General features: G+C 42.5%; 2 protein-coding genes across 3 annotated transcripts in view; both read right to left on the bottom strand.

Annotated features, from left to right (window-relative positions):
• RNF24 (ring finger protein 24) overlaps positions 1-12,979 on the bottom strand; it is a 73,849-nt gene extending 60,870 nt beyond the window's left edge. Inside the window, exon 1 of the mRNA XM_042466834.1 lies at positions 12,858-12,979. The gene's annotated coding sequence lies outside the window, so the exon portion shown is untranslated. The remainder of the gene's footprint in view (positions 1-12,857) is intronic.
• PTPRA (protein tyrosine phosphatase receptor type A) overlaps positions 1-17,323 on the bottom strand; it is a 604,614-nt gene that overhangs the window by 268,579 nt on the left and 318,712 nt on the right. The window lies entirely within an intron of this gene.

Below are 17,323 nucleotides of genomic sequence, written 5' to 3'. Positions count from 1 at the left end.
CATAAATAAATTGTATTGTATTGGGAGCTATTTGGAATAAAAGTCCAGAATTTCTTTGACCAGAAACTCTTTTATTTATTATTTTATTTTATGTAAGAGTTTTATATCCAACCTTTGTCCCAAAATGGGATTCAAGGCAGCTTACAATAATTTAAAAGGGTAGAACTAGAATACTGAGTACAAAAGTAAAAAAATAATTAAATACAGTATTACTAAATTACATAGATACCAAGGCAGGATAAGCTAAATTAAATTAAAACATAAGTTAAAAACAGAGTAGTTAAAACCAGTAAAAACCATTAAAGTACTGATTCCCAAACTATAGTCCTCCAGGTGTTGGACTTCAGTTCCAAGAAGCCTCAGACATCCCTCTTTTTAGCATCTTGCAACACATCTCCAGTTTCTACTGTGAATTGCACTGGATGCTCCCAAGTTTCTGCTTATTTCATTTTTTCCCTTAAAAAAGTAAAGTACTCAGTTTGGAAAAGTTATAAATCTTGAAAATATAGCTTCTACAAACAAATAGCCTGCACTGCGAAAGGAAAAGCTACTCTATTGAAATATATTCCAAATTCCCCGTTAGCATGGGTTTCTCGGAGCTGTAAACCAATAAAGTAATTTTCTCCAATCCTGATTACATTACAGGGTTTACATTGCTTGATTGTTGTGTGCCTTCAAGGCATTTCTGATTTATGGCAACCCTAAGGCGAACCTTTCCCTGGATTTAAGTGGCAAGATTTGATCAGAGGTTTGCCATTCCCTTGTTCTGGGGCTGAGTGTGACTTGCCCAAGTGGGTTTCATGGCTGAGTGGGAATTTGAACTCTGATCTCCCAGAATCCTAGTCCAACATTTAAACCACCACACTGGATATTGAGATTCATACTACCTAGCCCTTAATTTTAGGGATTCATCTTAATTCAGTCTCTCTCTCTCTTTCTGTACAACTATACTTTTTTATGGAGAAATAACAGCTAAGAATCATGTGGCACCTCTAAGATTAAAAGATTTATTGCAGCATGACATTATCATGGACGACTGTCCACTACTGCAGATGCTTGTAATACAGTTAGACCTTCATATCCATCCATTTTTTATCCATGGATTCATGCATTCATGGCTTAAAAATTTATTTAAAAATATATACATTCCAAAAAGCAAAGCTTGATTTTCCCATTTTATGCCAGGGAGACCATGTTACAATGCCATTGTATTTAATGGAACTAGAACATCCATGGAGTTTGGTGTCCACAGGGGGTCCTGGAACCCAAACCCAACAGACACCAAGGACTCACCATATATATAAATCCAAGAGGTTAAAGTATATAAGCAACGCAATAGTTTGTTGACGACCAGAAGATCACATATTTTGGCAAATAAGAGTGGTAGCCCACCACACAGAGGTCACAAAGAAAAGGAAAGCCAATTGAGCCCATTGCTGAAAACCTTGTTTCATGTCCTCTTCAAAAACATCTGAAGGGTACCAGTCTGGAAAAGGCGGAGATACTCAAGGTGCACATATAGCTGCAAGGGGGTGGGCACATGCATACATATTACTCCATTAACTTTAAAATGGGGGGGAGGAGCGGTAACTTAATTTGTAAAGTTTTCATTCAAACACTGTTAACACACTGCTTTGTGAACTAAAGTGGGAAAGTTTGGACACATTCTTCACTTCCAGAAAGGCAACATTGAGTCTCAGTCAGTGTTGATGCAAGTCATACTTTTAACATATCATTTTTTGGAAGCTGTTTCGCATAAGCTTCCTTTCCAAATTTCCAGCTGTTTCTGGCCAGGTACAGAGCCATATTATGGATTTCTTGTCCCCAAATGACTTCAAAGCTAGCACAAATATTAGGCAACTAGAAACCTAAGGACAACTTTATCGTATACTCCAAATTATTATTACTAATAATAGGAGGAAAAATGTAGTTTTCCCTGCTTCTTTAAACCCCTGGCTATCCAGCCCATGAGATTTTTGCCTCTACAAGCCTCTTTCTGCTGTGTTATCAGTCAATAACAACCAGTCAGGATGGCTATATATTTCCTCCTGTAGTTTGTTGTTGTTATTGTGTGCCTTCATGTCATTTCCAATGTATGGCAAACTTATCATGGGGTTTTCTTTACAAGATTTGTTCAGAGGTGGTTTGCCATTGCTGTCTTCTGAGGTTGAGAGTGTGTGACCCGCCCATGGTCACTCAGTGGGTTGACACAGACGAGCTGGGATTCGAATCCTGGTCTCCAGTGTCATAGAGCAATGCTCAAACCACTATATCACACTGGCTCTCATTCTGTATTTGTAATTTTTTGCATTTATATGCTGCCTTTCTCCCAGAGTGGTATTTGGTGTTTGATGTTGTGTGCCTCCAAGTTGTTTCCAACTTACAGCAACCCTATCATGGGTCATCTGGGCAAGAGTTGTTCAGAGGAGGTTTGCCATGGCCGTCCCCTGAGGCTGAGAGAGTGTGACGTGCCCAAGGTTACCCAATGGGTTTCATGGAGAAACTGGGAATCGAATCCTGATCTCCAGTGTCACAATCCAACACTCAAACCACTACACCACCCAAACAGTGCCTTTTTGACCTGTAGGCCCTGTTGATTTCCATCAAACCACTTGTCAAAGTTCTTTACCAGGCATTTCTCCCCTTCAGCTAGAATACTTGCAAACCTTCCATGACATCACATATGATGAAGCCAACAGTAAGCAGTGGAGCTGGAAAGCTCCACAAAGCCAAGGTTTATACCTGTTTTCTGCAAACAGTTGTCCTGGGAATACACAGCCAGGGGAAAGACATTTTGTCCCCAAGGTGTGTGCATATGGGTATGACACTAGTCTACTGTAAGAAACCTGGAGGTTCATTTTACTGAAAGGCAGGATATAGATGTTCAATCTAAATGAATGTATTTTGTATTTATATGATACCTAGAGGTCCATTTTACTGAAAGAGAGAATACAGATGTTCTAAACAAATATATTAAAGAAATGAACCTGCTGCCGTTGTGCACCTTCAAGTCAACTCCGATTTATGATAGTCCTATCATACAGTTTCATGGCAAGAGCTATTCAGAGGGGGTTGTCATTGCCTTCCTCTTAGGCTGAGAGAGTGTGACTTGCTCACAAACTCTAATAGTTCTCTGCATATATTTGTTTTCTTATTTTGCTCATCTAGCCAAGGAAAGGCATCCAATTTCCCTTGAGAGCCACATAGGCTGCATCCACACTCCAGAAATAATCCAGCTTGACACTCCTTTAACTGCCATGGCTCAATGCTATGCAATTCTGGAAACTGTAGGTTTTCCAGCACTAGTTGTCTCTGACAGACAAGGCTAAATGTTTCACAAAAATAAAAATCCCAGAATCTCATCGCATGCAGCCATGGCAGTTAAAAGTGATGTCAAACTAGATTATTTCTGCAGTGCAGATGTAGCTATTTGTGGAACTGCTTCTCCTAACCACACCAGGAAAGATGTGTAGGCCATGCTGGGGAATCAATGATCCAATTATATTAAGAGAAAGAAATGCATTTCTTTTCCCCACTCTGAGAGCAAAATCTGAACAGGATGAGAGCCATGCAACACAAGCTCACATACTCTAAAAGTCTGTCTGTTTATATGCCTTTTCTCGTTTTCATCTCCTTACCAGGTAACTAAAGCTAATTTCTTACAAACTACAGTAGGCCCTTGGTATCCACTGCAGTTTGGTTCCAGGATCCCACAATCCATGGATGCTCAAATCCCATTAAACACAATGTCATAGTAAAATGGTGTCACTTATATAAAATGACAAAATCAAAGGTTTTTTTTTTTAATATTTTCAAGCTGTGGATAATTGAATCCATGGATACAGGGGGCTGACTCTATTCTCCTCTTCTGTAAAGGCGTTGAAGGTAAAGATGAACATATGCATTATCTATGATATAATGTTGGGGGTTATCAGCAGCAGCTTGAGCAGAATCTTTGGTAAGTAAACAATAAAGATACATTGGCCAGGTCATCCATGTGAATTTTATGACATGCCTGCTTTATTATACTGCCAACAGGATATGAAACCCATTTAACACTGTCAGGACAACAGAAGGAAGAACATTTGGACAGTACCCTGAATCAGTATATCATTTCCTTTTCAAAATGTGTGGTTCTGACTACACCCAGAGATGATACAGCAATGAAGAGCCAGAGACCTACCTTGCAACCCCTTCATCAAAAGTGGTGTGACATGCAATGACCTAGCACTGGCACCTCCTTTGGTCTCTTTACTGGATCTCTTTACTTCCTTTGAGCACTACTAAATTGGAGAAACAGCTTTGTGCATGCTTTATTTCCCAGTGAGGAGAGAATAAGGGAGACATGAGATTTTTCTTTCTTTTTTTACTTGCATATTCACAAATTGATCACAAGGGAACAGACAATCAGGTAGCTCTTACCTGTCAAAGTGCATGGTTTTTGCAAGAGTATATATCATTGTGCCAACCCCAATCTAGTTTCTGTCTTCTTCAGAGACTACATTCATACTCTTAGACTGCTACAGAGGCAGCTGTTTTAGCCTGCTTCAGCCATGAATCCTGTAGCACTTTAAAGGCTAACAGAGGGTGCAGGTTTGTTGTTGTCGTTGTTGTGTGCCTTCAAGTTGTTTCAGACTTATGGCAAACCTATCATGGGTTTTCTTGGGAAGATTTGTTCAGAGGAGGTTTAGCTTCACATATCCTCAAGGCCTGGGAGTGTTTTCACTTGCCAGCAGGCTGGCTCTGTAAATGCCAACTCTTGCTTCTGTAGAAGGAAGCTTCCTATGTTTACAGTGCAGTTACTTGCTTGCCATCACAGTCTATTCACTGAGGAAGATGACAAAAGCAAATAGGTGCTTTTATTTAAATAGAGTCTTGTTCTGCAGCAATAAATTTGGGTGCAACTGGGGAATCAGCTAGGCGACTCTCATTAAAACAAACACTCACCAGGCTGTAATACCTACATGGTGGCATCTGTGCAATTTTCACTTTGCTGCTAAATAAACAGAAGTGCATAGGGTGATTTTCAGATTAAATGGTGACATGCATTAAGATAGAATCATAGTTAAAACACCACTGAGAGGTGGCTATCCAACCATTGCTTCAAAATCTCCAACAAATTACAGTCCAGTATCTTCCAAGGTAGTTCACACCACTGTTAAATGACTCTTACCACCAGAAAGTTCTCTGTAATGTTTAGCTGGAATGCCATTTCTCATGATTTAAATCCATTGTTTCTTGTTCTATCCTCTGGTCTCCACCTACTCAAACACCAAAGGTCTATAAATGACATTACTTTAGGATTACTTACATATAGATAGTGACAATAGCTCTCCAGGATTTTTGACAGGAATCTTTTCCAAGCTTGACTAGAAAAACCAGGGATTGGTATTTCCCTGCTTTGGTCTTTTACACGCAAATCACACACAGTGGGCCCTCCATACAGGTCTTTACAATTTTGACTTTTGTGGATTTGATTATTAACCGATTTGATTAATATCTGAAAAACGGCAAACATTACTGCAGATCTCTGGTCTTCCAGTGCAACTCTATGGTCAACTTCTAGCAGCAGTTGTGCTGGAGAACCTAGAGATTCCTAGAGAGAACACTTTTGTTGACATTCTCAAGCGCAATTCTATGATCAACGTTTGGCAGATATTGACCACAGAATTTGGAGGAACAACTGTATTCTACTACCAAGCTACACCCTTTCCTTAAAACATTTAGTCCAAGATCCTGTTTGACTGCTGGAAGTGATAAAGATCTGTCAATGGTCTTATGTTGGTGGGAGGATAGCAAAAGCTTCTTCTTTCACAGGTATGCAACAGCAGATAGATCGCTCCCCACCACAGTGAAGTTGGCTGTGAAAGTGCACCCAGGCGAAGGCAAAGCCTGGGTGCACTTTCTTCATCACTTGCCCAGTGGCAGCCAAATGATGCTCAGGAGCACTCCCACACTCAGTCAGTTGTTATACCTGTGTCTGGGAGCCATCAGATCATTGTTGTGCAGCCAGAGGCTAAAGTACTGAATACCTCCCTGAATAGTGTCCTTAGACATAATTACGGTGGTGTGATTGGGTTATACCAACATAAGTTACCAATGGGACACTGGCCTTACCTGGAAAGAAACCTCACAGACATCAGTGGAAGTTCATGGGGTTAAAATCAGAACCTAAGTTTTCCATACGCTGATGGTGCTGGAGTCTGCATACCAAAACACACCAAGTATCTTTTATCCACATTGAAAGGGCTGTAAAAATACAAACAGTATAGAAAACTTGGCCACCAAGGGCTTCTTGCATTCCAAAAGAAGGTCTTGGAACAGGCTTTATAACTTGCATTTCAATTGTGCAAGAAAAGCTGAAAGCATTAGTTAATCTTTAATGCCGCATCAAGCAGAGGATGAAAGTCATAAGTGGTCAAGTTACCAACTAATACAACTTCAGAGAAGGGGGTTTATTGCCTTCTATCTAAAGCAACAGAAAAAAGAACAAGCTGTGATACTGTTCATCTTAACTCAGGAGCAGTCCGAGACCATTTCACAGACGTGTGACAGGTTAACCTTAGGGTTAATGTAAGAATGTAAGTCAGCAATGCCCTGAAGGCACACAACAAGTACATTACTATACACATTTAAGAGGCTGGATCTGCATTTATGTTTACTCTGACCTAGGCTTCAAATAACCTAAAGCCTACTCCAGTATTTACTTAAACTGGTGGTCCGTGGACCAATACTGATCTGTGAGCCATTGGCTGCCAGTCCCTAGGACACAAGACTCTGCCAGTCTCCCACATCAGAAAGCTTAAGAAACATTGGTCTGCTCCAAAGATTTTCAGCAAGAGGTTCTTTGACACGTGAAATGATTTCAAGGGTTCCTGTAGGGTAAAAAAAGTTGAGAAAAGGCATGGTCTACTCTCTCTGTACCACTTCAGAATGCAAGTGGAAGAAATTATATTATGAATACTCTTATCTGTTTCAAAGGAGCATTGGACACATTCACAAAGAATGGAGCAATCAGTGTTCTTAATCATGATGGATAGATGCCCCCTCCTGTAATATGGGAAGTATACTCCCTCTTTATCTGTTCTATATCACGATATCTATAGCACTGAGAATCACAAGCAAAATGATACTATTCCACTTTTAAGTCCTGTTTGTGGGCACTTTGTACACAAAATGACTGGACTAGGTAGGTCTCTGGTTGACACAACATGGCTCTTATGCTCTTGATGTTTCTACTCTCCCCTGATACCTTTATACAGTAAACCAACATGTCAGGGGGAAAGCTAAACTACAGTTTATCTCTCCAACTACTACTCTCTGCACATGGTCATCTTATCCTTATCCACAGATTCAATATCCATATATATATATATATCCATATATGAATGAAAATATTCATTCTCATATATTCCCTAAAGCAAACCTTGATTTTGCTGTTTTACACAAGGGACAGCAAAAACATTGCATATAATGGGGACATGATCACCCACAGATTCTGATATCCATGGCGGGGGTGTCCTGAAACCAAACCCTAGCAGTTACCAAAGACGCACTGTACTTTATGCTGGCTTTAAAAAGAGAGAGAAAGATTCATTTCAAGCCTTGAGTGCTCTCACTTGCAATTTGATGCTGTACAAACCAGGAACAATTTTACCATGTGATCTTCAGCTTGTATGAACTACATAAACGAAACAGAATAGCACAGCAGCCATGCAACCCAGAAGGAAGAAAGGCTCACTTTTTCTACTCCTTTCCACTGAGGCAGGATTCTCTGCAACTAAAGATTCCTAACAGATTAGCAACCGTTATTCAGATTGCAGAGTGTCAAAGCCCCATCAGAGATAATGTCAGCAACACTTGCAAGAAAAGTGATGCATTTATTAGTAGAAGGGTGGGTGAAGTGTTGCCCCTTCCCAATATTATTTTTGTATCCCCCAGTGTCCTCTGATGCTCCATGAGGCAACCTTTATTCGACAAAAGGATAAATGGCTTTTCTTGGGATTCACTAAATGTGGCAATTCAACTTAAAACAGTTTGCATCACCTCCCCACAACATAATGTTTAATATTTTAACCCCCCCCCCCAATCAGAAGTAAAATTCTGGAAGGGGTTGGCATTTTCAGCAACCCATGGGGTTGTTAGAGAATTATCTGCTAGATCTGCCATAGTTGCCCACCCCTGATTTAGCAGAACAAGGCCAGCAAGTTTAGGCTAACAATAATTGGGGACAGGGAGCAAAACTGGACCAACCTGATCTGGAAGAATATTCCTTCTCAAGCTGAACTGTGGTAAACTGAGTCTCACCTGAGCAAGGCCTTAGCTTCATGATGTTAACCCAAACAATGGAAGTGGTACCTGTAGGAAAAAAAATACAACTCCGGGCATGGGTTTCCTTGCTGGCATTGCTATGCCCACATCAACTTGCCACCCACATACCTGGCATCTGGCACGATGCTTGCACACTGACACAACGCAAATTGCGGCATGTTTTGAATGGGAAAGATGGATAATTGCAAAGGGTGCAAGTGGGAGACCTTTGAAGACAGGCACATGTACTCATTAATGCCCAACTTGTACTGAGTGTCACATCTATTTTTCTGTCATATCCAAATTGTGATGTTGTTGTGTGCCTTCAAGTCGCTCCTGACTTATGGTGAATCCTATCATGATGTTTTCTTGGCATTATTTGTTCAGAGGAGCTTTGCCGTTGCCTTCCCCTGAGGTTGAGAAAGTGTGACTTGCCCAAGATCAACCAGTGGGTTTCATGGCCAAGCCGGGAATCGAACCCTGGTCTCCAGAGTTGGATTCCAACACTCAAACCAAGTATCTTGTACCATACCTTTTGTTTGCATGGTTGTGGCAAACTTTTATGTACCAAAAATGTTGTGAGGCCTTCAACAATAATGCCATAAAGTAAGTGTATCTGAGATCTTCACTTTTGATGGTTCCTTGCACCTCTTTGAAAAAGTCCAATATTTGACTGCACAAATATAATTGAGTTAAGTACTTAATTCCATTTCCTTAGCCATTAGATCAGGCCAACTCTCTGGAATTCTCCAATTGCATAGAAGTCTATAAACAACAATTCACAATGACTCTATGATAAAGAAAAACACAGCAGTCCAGAAGCGAGGGTTGTTTGAAAATTAACCCACCATTCTGGTTAAAACAGCTACACATCTACCTCCCAGGCTACACATTAATGTTTCATTGCACCAAGATATCCCATCTCAGGTCAACAAAGTTGTGCAGAGGACAAGTCAGGTGTAAGCCTAGGACAGTGATTCCAAAACTTTGGTCCTCTGAAGGTCTTTTTGGACTTCAACTCTCAGAAGTCCCAGCCAGTTTGGCCAACAGTCAAGAATTCTGGAAGCTGAACTCCAAAACATCTGGAGGACCAAAGTTTGGAAAACACTCAGAGGAAAGAAAGAAGACAGAAACCTGGAACTGAATGCTTCTACAGTTGTCAGTACAGTGGTGCCTCCACATTTGCTGGGGTTAGGAGTAAAGGACCCCTGCTGAATGTGGAAAAACTGCAAATAAAAAAGACCTTTCTAGGATTTCCAGATCCTCCAGCACAACTCTATGGTCAACATCTGCCAGATGTTGATCATCTATGCTCAACATCTGCCAAAGTTGCGCTGGAGGATTGCTAGAGGATCTCTAGAGATTGCTAGAGAGAACGCATTAATCAAAACCACAAATAATCAAATCTGCAAAAGTCAAAGCCACAAATGTGGAGGGCCAACAGTATATACATTTTTAGCTATTCCCAGCCATGTGCCTGTTTAAAAAGGCACAAAAAGAAACTCAAAGGGAATCTATGGGAGCATCAGTACTAAAAATGCAAACCCAGAAGGATGAAGGCAGGACAGCACATGCAGCGTTTTAAAGATGTCCTGCAAGAGGAGCTACTGAGCTAGCTTTGCGTGTTGCCAAGCACGTTACACACACAACCGACAACGTGCACAAGAGAAGGAGAGAAAGAAAGAAGCCAACCAGAGACATTTGCAATCGACATCTATTGCCAAAATGTTCTTTCGACACAGACGCGGTCAGACACACACACAAAGAGCACAGCGAAAGGTTTGGCACACTTCCTTTGATATTTGCCAAAGGGAGTGGAAGGAGGGCCAGAATCCAGAGGCAAGCTCACTGATGATGGCTTGTAACCCTGGCTGCATCCACACTGCAGAAATAATCTGGTTTGATACCACTTCAAGCGCCAAGGCTCAGAGCTACAAGCCTCTGGTGCCACAAATAACTACAATTCACAGAATTCCATAGCATTGAGCCTTGGCGCTTAAAGTGGTGTCAAACCAGATTATTTCTGTAGTGTGGCTGCAGCTGTTGACAGACATTAACAAAACCAGCTGCTGTGTATATATAAAGTCTCCATGAAAAAGAAGTTTCCATTCTCTTTTGCATTTCCTCCAACATGCCGCCCTCTTCCCTCATGCAGATCCCCAAACTCTTTCCTAGCACTAGATTTTTCACAATCCTAATGCTTTACTCATGCTATAATCAATGATAATTTGGAGGAAGGGTGGGGAAAAGAGAGCCAAGAAGCTGCAGCTTTTCATCCGGAGTGTCTAGACCCTTATAATGTTGTCTGACCTTTGCATAAAGCCAAGGAAATGGCACTTTCTGTTACAAAATCCTGTCACTTCTGACAAATGCCAACTTGGAAAAGGCTCATTCCTAAAGAGGAACTGCATGCAAGGCTGATCCTCCAGATGTGTTTTTGGACTGCAAGCCCCATAACTTGTCTCCACTGACTATACTGGTTATGGCTCATGGGAGCTGTTGGTAGGAAAGATATCTGGCAAAATCTGCACAACCATTCAGTGACTCTCATGGATTTTGTTTTTTCTTCATAGGCTGGGTCAGTACAGACCTATGCCAGCCAAACAAAACAGCAACACCCAAAATTAAAACATTGGGATACGGCTGCCTTTCCCCTGCAAGGTGGGCATAGTAGGCTCAGTCCATGCCAGTGTGTTTTGTGTGTGTGTGTGTGTGTGTGTGTTGTGCATCTTCATTTCTGATTTATGGCGAACCAATGGCAGGGTTTGCTTGGCAAGATTTGACAGCTGCCAGATGTCATGGCATTTAAACCCGAGGGACGCCACATTTGTTTCCAAACACACACATCCACACCCTCTGCAGAACAACACCCCATGTAACAACAGCACCCCACTGTTGTGGAGGAAACCACAGGAGAGAGAGAGAGTGTGTGTGTTTCGCACATGGACCCCTGACCCAGCATTATCCTATGCATGCCACATTTTGAAAGTCTCTATAGTCTAGGTAACCCCACAGCTGCTATATGGGGGGACACTATCAACAAAAAGCCACACTAAAGAGATTTTCCCCCTTCTGTATACCTGCACCCTACAACTATTTCCAGTGATGAGGTGCCCCCCTTATCCTACAAAAGCCCCCCAAGTGATTGCCAAGCTTCAACCTCACTTTTCACCTCCCCACAGAGAAGAAAACCAACTCAGGGAAGGCATTTAGAAAGAGAAGGACCCTGTCACCCCCATAAGGGATACAAATACCCCCAAACTGACCACCATTGTTTCTCAGCCCCGAAAAAGTCCACCCCATATCTCACCCCAAAAGTGTAAAGATTGCCTCAAGAGAAGACCAACATCCAGCAACAAAATACCTTCACCCTAAATATCTTTATCCCCACAGAAGGCAAACTGTTCCCCACTTTGCTTCATGGACCCCCCAAAAAAAACCACAACAGGGCTGCCCCATGGAGCCTTCCCTAAATAACAGGGCTTGCCCATAGAGCCCCCCCAAAACACAACAGTTTCCCCATAGAGCCCCCCCAAACAAGGCCTCCCCCCATGGGGGCCCCCCCAAATCAATAGGGCTTTCTCATGGAGTCCCCCCAAAACAACAAGTTTTCCCCATGAATCCCCCCAAAACAATAGGGCTTTTCCATGGAGCCCCTCCCCAAAGTAATAGGGCTTTCCCATAGATTCCCCCCAAAGCAGGGCTTCCTGCATGGAGCCCTCCCACAAAACAATAGTGCTCCCCCATGGAGCACCCCAAAAGCAGGGTTTCCCCATAGAGACCCCAAAACAAGGCTTCCCCATGGAGCCCCCCACAAAAGCAGGGTTTCCCATTAGAAACCCCAGAACAATAGGGCTTCCCCATGAAGCCCCCAAAAGCAAATTTCCCCCAAAAAACAACAAGTCTTCCCCTCAGAGTTCCCCCCTTTTTTCTTTCCCCCCCCCCCCCCCAATGTTTAACTGGAAGACTGCTGCGGAAAAGAGCACCCACCAAAGTCCTCAGAAACCCCTTCCAGACCAAGGGCACCCCCATTTTGAAGCAACAGCCCCCACAAATAAAACAGCTACTTTATTTTGCTTTTTAAAAACATTTAATTCCTCCCCAATCATTGTCTGGCACCAAAGAGATTCCAGGCAGAGGAGCCATTTAGGGGCATTGAAGGGGGAGAGGCTGCTAGATAGCCTTGCATCTTATTTTTCTGAACTGCACCCCCAAAAATAGGTATATTTTGGGGAGACACAACAGGGCTAGCAGCCCCCCTTTCCCCTCCTTGTTGCAATTCCTATGGAGGAGGTCTGTGCAAATGCAGAAGCAGCAGCCACTTGCAAAATTAGATCTTTAAAAAATTCAAATTAATTATTTTGGGGGGCTCCCCCTATTTGCAAAAAAAAGGGGGGTCCATTTAAACTCAACAGACTGGACCCAGATTTTTGTTCTTAACAAATGGGGAGCATTGGGTCTTTTCTCCATGTCTCCAACCATCAACACTCACAAAAAGAGAAAGACTAAAATTAAAATTAAAGGGGTGCAAAGGACTATTTGCTCACCCAGGGAAGATGCTGCTGCTCGGCGGAAGGGTCACGGGGGGCTTCGAACGTTGGAAGTCGCTTCACAGCAAGGAACGCCACTCACTACCAGCGAGACGGAGAGACACATAGACAACAGCGGGAAAAGCGCCCGGATGTAGAACGCTCCGCCCCTCTCTTTCATGCCTTTTTGGCTTCTCCCGCCCACAAGCTCCGCCCATCTCAGGGCATAGTCATGTCGCGGCTTCGTTGTCCCTTACTGCGCATGCGCCAGAAGCTGAGAGGCGATGCTAGTTTCTTTAAACACCTATCAATCCAGATTTAAGTCCCTTTTTTCGTCCACGTTCTCACATCATTCAATTATTTATGTCTAAAAATCGAAACAGGGGGCCCATCTATACTTCAGAAATGATACACTTTGACACCCTTTTACTTACCTGTCATTGCTCCATCGCACAGAATGCTGGGATTTGTAGTTTTTGTGAGACTAAGAAAGCTACAGACCTAGGCCCAACACAGCTTTTAGGATTGCTTTAACTGCCCTGGTTCAATGCTAGGGAATTCTGGGAACTGTAGTTTTGTGACACACTTAATTCTTTGTCAGAGAGAGCTCTGGTGCCAAAACAAACTACAATTCCCAGGATTCCCTAGCACTGAGGCAGGGTGGTTTACACGGTCTCAGACTGGATTACTTCTGCAGTGTGTTTTGGACCGTAAACTGTATTTTAGGCTGCATCCGCACTGGAGAAATAGCCCAGTTTGGCACAGCTTTAACTGCCCTGGCTCAAGGCTATGGAATTCTGGGAGTTGGTGTTTGTTGTTGGCCCGCTCTGGGACCCACAATAAACTCCAACTCCCAGAATTCCATAGCCTTGAGCCAGGGCAGTTAAAGCTGTGCTAAACTGGGTTATTTCTCTAGTACAGATGCAGCCTTAAAGGAAGGAACTGGTAAAAATCATCTCTGAATAATCCTTGCCTAAGAAAACCCTATGAAATTCATGGGGTCGCCATAAGTCAAGAGGCAACTTGAAGGCATGACCACACAGAGACATAGGACTTTATCATGTGGAAGGAAAATTGGAAGTTTAAACAGGGTTTATCCCGTGAAAATCACGCAATTACTATTACATCGCAATTAAGATTTTCACACACAGCGCAATAAAAGAGCCATTATCCCAGAAATAACCAGGGAACAACCAGGCAATAAACAGCAAGAAAGCATTTTCGGGCTTTTCCCATTAATGAACTTTATCACATGCGGAGAATTCGAAACATAAACGGGTATAACCCAGCAAAAACTACGCATTCGCAATTAAGATTTTCACACAATTAAATGGCCATTATCTTGGGAATATAAATTCTATTATTATTATTATTATTATTATTATTATTATTATTATTATTTTCCTGGGATAATGTCCGTTTAATTGTGCTGTCATGTGAAAATCTTAATTGCAAATGCATGGTTTTCATGGGATAATCCCCGTTTATACTTCCAATTGTCCCCGTGTGATAAAGTCCTATATACTGGGGTCCTAAGGGCTGATGGTTCTCATGCCAACGAAGTAGTGAATCCGCTCTAGTTTGAACTTCAACAGTGCTATGCAAAGTGTTGAACCTATTTAGGGGAAATAATGCAGCACCTTGCATCGCTGCTTTAAAGTTTGGACTAAAATCTAGAAAAGATTCACGGATACAGAAGCCATAAGTGGTTTATGCTTAGGATAGCATGCCACTCCCAATTTCTTTTTAAAGCTTTTCTTAGAAGCACCTGAACCAGAAAAGAACTGTCTGCCTCACTCAACATTTTATATCTGATAGAGGTGGGGGGAAACCTCCATGTAGATGGAAAAACAAACCCAGAGTGGCGTTGCATAATTCATTTCAAATGCAGAGCTCACATATTCTCTAGAGATTTTGACACAGGTAATCTTGCATTTGGAGTAAGAGGCCAGAAAACCAGCAGGACTTTAAGCGGCTCCATTCTCAAGCGTCCAACTTAACTGGGTTGCGCGAAAGAAGACGCAGGCACTTTAGGCGTATTTCAGAAATTGGCTTTTGACCTCAGGAATGTGTGAGCAATGGGAGAGTCTGAGCCAAAATATTGCACAGTCTAGTAGTCTTAAGGAGAGTTTTATTATTGTTGTGTGTGGGAATCCCCTGCTCAGGCAACAGAGGGGCATTCCCCAAAGTAAGTCCTTTCAAATGCAACTAAAGGATTATTATTATTATTATTATTATTATTATTATTATTATTATTTATAGCCCGCCCGCCTTACCTATTCCAGCCCTACAGGGACTCAAGGCGGCTTACAAATCTAAAACGGTCCAAGTTGAAACACTAGTAAAACATACAAAATACAAGTCTAAAAAACAATTAAATAAACAATTAAAACATTACATTATTAAAATTTGAAGTTTAAAACTCTTTAAAACAAAAACAAAGCAAGCATCCATGTCATGCGAAAGCCTGATGGCATAAAAACGTCTTTACCTGCCGCCAGAAAGACAGCAGGGATGGAGCCATCCTGGTTGCAGGGAGTGATAAATTCTTACCTATTCCAGCCCTACATGTTGTACCCTGCCTTGGGCCTTGAGGAGAGGCGGGGTAGAAATAAAAACTATTATTATTGTTGAGTGTTGGGTAGCTGGTCTACCTAAAGGAAGTAATAGTACAGCATGGTGCAGTGGTTTCATTATTGGGCTATGCCTCTGGAGACCTGGGTTTGATTTCCAGTTTGGGCATGAAACGCACTAGGTAACCTTGGGCAAGTCACACACTCGCAGCCTCAGGGAAAGGCAATGGCAAACCTCCTCTGAACAAATCTTGCCTCCCCCCCAAAAACCCCCACATGATATGGATCTTATGGGCCGCCATAAGACATGAAGCGGAAATGTCTTGAAGGGACACAACAACAAGAGGTAGTGCCAACGCATTCAGCATTGGTCAGACTTCACTAGAAATCCTGTGTCCTGTTCTGGGCACCACAATTTCAGAAGGATATGGACAAGCTGCAGTGTGTCCAGAGCAGGGCAACAAAGTGCACATCCGACCAATTAAAAAGTACAGAAAGCACCAGATTTTGTTCCTGTTCTTTCTGATTTTTATTTTGGTGAGCCGTATATATTTTGTTTATTGCAGAATATGTTCTGCCAGCTCCCGGTACAATCAGCGACTTTTTACACCAGCTCCCCAAGTCAGGTCATTTTAATCCAGTGTAATAAAACCGGGAAAGAACAGGGGGAAATCTGGGACTTTTCAAACTGCCTGGATGTGCCCCAAGATTATCAAAGACCTTGAAACCAACAAAGAGAGCAGTATACATTGGGATCAATGCTCATCGGTCTCATTGCGGATCCCAGCTAGGGAGTGCTGATGGAGGCCAATGCACATTTGAACACTCTTGCCAGTGTCCTGTTATGCATCTTTGCAATCCCCATTCTGATTAAGGTTTGATCTAAGGTATGGGAACTCTTTGACTATTTCGATTTCCTCATTGTCTAGGTTGAATTTACGTAGCTCCTCCATGGTCACCTACCATACCTCAAATGTCAGGGAAACCTGGAGAAAAGGCTTGTAATGAGGATCTCAGTGTTTGGGCTGGGCAAGATAGTCGTCTAGGCAAGGGGAAAAGTGTGGACCACCATGTGGGGCCACTCCTTTTTTGCAGCCCTCAGCTCCAGACCCCTCAGAACCTTCCCACAAAGGTGGGGGAATAAAGGTGAATCACCACATCCAGAAGTGGCAGATTTGATATGGATATCCTCATCCTTCCAAAACTCTTTGCCAAATCGGTCGCAACTAATCCTTTGTGGTTCCACTTTTTCACTCAATTAACTTAGCATTGGCGAGAGGAGAGGAGAAGAGTGGCAGAATCTTGCTCTTCCCAGTAGACTCATGCAAAAGCAAGCCGCTGTAGCCTCTTCTAGCTCATGTGTTCTTCCTCATTAGTAACATTTGCTGTCAGACTGCACTCTAATGTGGCCAAGCAACATGCATCCCAGTTTTCATGTCTGAAATGTTGGAGGGTAGGTCCCTGTGCCTTTACTTTGTCCCAGAAGCCAGGGGGCTGTTCTGTGCTGGCCTGAATTTACATTTGCTTGTTTAGATATAATTCAGGAGACAGAGTCAGCAGGACCAAGGCCCCCAAGCTACGAGTGCGAGGGTTTGTTTCTCCTCTTTGTGTTGCTGCCGTAGGCTTTTCTGTATATATTCACATGACCAGAACGCAGTGATAGAAAAGGCTAGCTTGCTGACACAGGGCGCTTACCCAGACAATGCTTTCTGCCTGAGTACGCTGTTCCTTTGTCACTTCGTAGCAAGGGCCAATGTCAAACTTTGTTTTATTTTTGCTTTTATCATGTCAACGCATTGGGAATAATAATAGACCTGAAGCAAAAGATGGGTAAACAGTCTAGCTGAAATAGCTAGTGAGATGTAAGCCAGGATTGGGAACTTGAAACTTCAGAGCTTTGCTTGCTAAATT

The sequence above is a fragment of the Sceloporus undulatus genome, chromosome 5 (assembly GCF_019175285.1).
Source record: "Sceloporus undulatus isolate JIND9_A2432 ecotype Alabama chromosome 5, SceUnd_v1.1, whole genome shotgun sequence".
In the NCBI taxonomy this organism is placed as follows: Eukaryota; Metazoa; Chordata; class Lepidosauria; order Squamata; family Phrynosomatidae; genus Sceloporus; species Sceloporus undulatus.
This window is presented reverse-complemented; position numbering and strand designations above follow the sequence as displayed.